This window comes from Lupinus angustifolius, unplaced genomic scaffold (assembly GCF_001865875.1).
Source record: "Lupinus angustifolius cultivar Tanjil unplaced genomic scaffold, LupAngTanjil_v1.0 Scaffold_500, whole genome shotgun sequence".
In the NCBI taxonomy this organism is placed as follows: Eukaryota; Viridiplantae; Streptophyta; class Magnoliopsida; order Fabales; family Fabaceae; genus Lupinus; species Lupinus angustifolius.
Window position 1 is genome coordinate 108,104 of NW_017727868.1, and position 4,458 is coordinate 112,561.

Sequence of the window (4,458 nt, forward strand, 5' to 3'; positions counted from 1 at the left end):
GTGAATGAAAATCTCCTAACAAGCGATATCAGAGCAATGGTCTGATGACTCAATTGAGTATTAAAGCGGAAGTAATTGATAAATCCATGCGGGATCCTTGTGTCGAAAGTTTCTATGATGAAAGGTCGAACGACATATTTCTGTTGATGACAAGACAAGCCAACGACGATGCAAGTAGATAGGGAGTTGAAATCTAATGTTATCCAATACTCGAATGAGAATGATTCACACTTGAGGGGGAGATGTTGGGTATTCCAAGTTTAAAAATGAAGTTCCACATCATGTTGAAGTGTATTAGTTGAAAAACATATAAATGGAGGACCCATAGGCCTAATGAGAAGACATCATTTGTCACACAATATGTGTCATGAACTGTGATTGATTGAAAAAATATTTAAGTTAAAATTTTAATAATTAAATTTTTTCTAACTAATCACAGCTCATGGCACATGGATCGGCACATATTGTGGGACAAAAAATGTGCTCCCAAATCTAATGCCTTGAGATTTAGGGTCTAAATACGGTATCAAACTCACTCGTATACTTATTTGACTTAGCTTATGAAAGAATAATATAGCCCATAAATGAATATTTCCCAACAATATTATACTATTATTATTTAAAATCTCATCACCATATATCACCCATTATTATGAGATAAAAATAAGACTTTTAATTTTTAGTTAAGCTTTCATATTATATTATATATACCACTAGGGTTCCTTCATATTCCTTAGCTAATCAAGCAAGCACGAAAAAACCTAGCCTTTGAGAAGCTTTATTCAGAAAAAATGTGCACATCCAAATGCATTATCAACAAGTAAGTCTTTTCTTTTTTTTTTATACTAAAATTAGTGTTCATTTTTTTATTTTTTTATTTATCTTGATCAACAAGTAAAGAATGACAATTATGAACTTCTGATTTTGTCCAGATCCAAAAATAGTAAAGCTAAAAAATGAAAATACATAAATAATAATAATAAAATAAAAACATATTGGTTAATATCAAGAAAGAAGATTATCAAATATTTATCTCGTAAAAATAATATATAATTAAATTGAGAGGATAATTGTCTTAGAAGTAAAGATATGGTTGTATAAAAAATGAAAAATGAAATAATTAAAAATGAAAATAAATAAAAATAATCTAAGACAATAAATAAAAATAAATAAAAATAATAAAATATGGTTGTATAAAAAATGCAAGAAGAGAATTTTTCATATTTACCTCTTTGAAAAAATAAATAATCTAAAGATAATTATAAGAGATAGAGGGTAATTAGTTAAATAGACTAAACAATCTAAAGAATTAACATAGCCCCCAACTGCAATTATAAATAGACATTTTAGGTCCTCAATTGAAACACAATAAAAAATACAAGAGAGAATACTAAAGTAACATGAGAAAATCCTAAAGGGATAGTTCTTGAGTTGTATCTCTTCCTTTTTCATTGCTTTTCGTGATATCCATTCAAGCATAGTGATAGGGCGTGTTAACGATAAATTCACATATTCATTTTTATTATTTTCCTTATTTATTTATTTTTATTTAAATTATATAATTTCGTTTTTATCATTATATATTTATTCTTTTTTATATAATTAAATATTAATTAATTTATTAACCTTCATTTTTATAAATAATAATAAATATTGAAAGAATATTATATATTTGTCTAAAAAATTAATTTATAAATTATTTTGTAAATCAAACAGTGATGATAGTGTTCTTGTAGTTTCTTACTTCATACTTCAACAATTGTGATCATTAATACTATCACTATTATCTATTGAAGTGAGCAGTCGATTTATGATTAATGTGGTTTTTAATGTTATTAATTTCCTTTTAACTAGTTAAATAATTTCTTAATAAGAACCGAATTAACTCTTGATTTAATTATTAACCAGAACTTCATAGTTTTGATTTTCTTATTGCATGTAAGGATACATAATTAAGTACAAGATAAACATGTGTTAGACACAAAAATAAATAATATTATTTTGCCTTAGTAATTAGTTTTTTAATATAATAAACTAAACAAATCATACATAACAGCTCAAATAAAAAACAACAAGATAAACATAAAAATAAAAACTAATTAGATAAGATAATGTTTTATAAATTCAAATGTTAAACTATTTTTTAAATTCAAATGTTAAACTATTTTTTAAATTATATTTCTTAATCTGATATTAGTAGCCAATAAATGTTTATTGACTGATGGGATATTAAATGTTAAACTATTTTTTAAATTATATTTCTTAATCTGATATATGTAACCATATTGACTTTTAGAGTCTCTCGCCTATTTATATTATATGGGAGATTTTTCACTTTATACAATACTAGTATGCACAGGCACTTCATGCTTGTCGTCAATATTGCATGCTAGTACTACATATCCAATTTTTATATATTTTATTTTTAAAATTAAAATATATTTGTTGTATTTTGTATATTTTATATTATAATTTTTTTGTATTTATGATAATATTCACTTTAAGGTGGGAGATATAGTTAATTAATAAGTTGGTGATGATTATTTAGGGTTATATATTTTTTTGTAAAAATTAAATAATGTTAAGGGCGAACATGAACTAAAAATTATACTATAGTGAAAGTTACACCATGTTTTGGTTTTATATATACTAGTGTATATAGGCACTTCGTGTCTGTCGGTGAATATTGTGTCATACTACATATTCAATTTTTATATATTTTATTTTTTTGAATTAAATGTATTTGTTGTGTTCGGTGTACTTTATATTATATTTTTTATGTTTATGATAATGTTTAATTTAAGATGAGATATGTGGTTAATTAATGTACTGGTGGTAGTTGCTTAGGATTATATAGTTTTTTTGGAAAAATTAAATAATGTTAAGGGCAATATAGGAAATGAAAATTACACCATGAAATTTTATAGATAGTATATATATATAGAGAGTATAGATTAACTAAGTAGTGGTTGTTGACTCTTGGAGTTTGTTAATTGAAAACGCCTTACTATAAGAGTTCAATGACTACAAAAAGAACAAAATTTAAATTACCTTCTTAATACCATATTACTAATCTTTGTTGCCTTTTGTAGTTTCTCCATATTTATATCATGATTTTTTTTGATAAATTTATATAAATCGAACGGCCACTTTTCTCCCAAGGGGGATAAATGACATTTTTTGAAACTAAAAATATGTATGGACCGAGTTTTTATATTGTTATTATATTTATTTACCATTCATATTTAATTATTATTGATTATTAGATAAAAGTAATACAAAAGAATGGTAGTTGATACAATGTTTGAGTATAAATCTTTACACAAACAATACATAAATATTATACTCTTTTACTAATTAAGAGCACTATTTTATGAGTTTCTCGTATATTTATATAAATTGATAAGAAAAAAGAGTATATATTAACGGTGTATAAATTTTATACACTATTACTACATCATGCATCATTCATTTTTAATTTTTACTAACTCTTCAAAAAGAGTAATTTAAATGAGTGATGAATGATGTCAGTGTATAAATTTTTATATTTAGTTGACAAACTAATATAAATTGATAGTTTATGAGGTATTTGTTTCAAGGGATCTTTGGTTATATTGGGGATGTGTGTAACACCGCAAATTTTACGATTTAGAATTATAAGATTTTATTAATATTTTTATTAATTATATATTCAAAAATGAATTTCTGGGAATTTTCAGCAAAGAATTAGACGAAACTCTAGTTGAGTTTTAGTCTTGTAATTTTATTTTCTATTTTGTGGTAAATTTTGGTAATTTTCGGAGATAGTCGGTTCTGAACCACTGTCTGGACCGAAATCCACCTGGTACGGCTCAAAAAGTGGTTTTTGAGTTCCGTAACTCGGAATCGAATTCCGATTGCACCGTTGGCTTCGTAATTTCATTTTGAGTCAATATAGACCCTAAATACACCCATACCTATTTTCTAAATCTTTTTCACTCGGAATGCCGAGATCCAAAATTCTAATCGAATATTACGATCGGAAAATTTATAATATCCGATCGAGTATTAGCCGATAATACTCGAGCATGTTTATCGCACATGTCCGCGAAGTTGTCATTTCACATTAGCCACCCTAGGAAATTTTTCATCATTGCCTAGGGGGGAAATCTGATTTCTCTCTCTCATTAAACACTCCTCACTCCACACTTCTCTCACACTCTTGCATTTTCAAAGAAGAGGTAAATCCTCTCTTCACCTTTTCTCTGATTTTTCTCCTTTCTTCTTCCATCTTCAATCTTTGATCTCTCAACATTCAACCAATGGATGTTGATGAGATTTAAGTATGATGTTCATGAGCATGTCAAGAACATATTCAACCGTTGAAATTTTCTAAAACGCTTTCTAACTCATTTTCTTCTCAAAACCGAAAATGATGATGTTCTTGAACTTATGAAAATATTTTGTTCATGGAGTTGT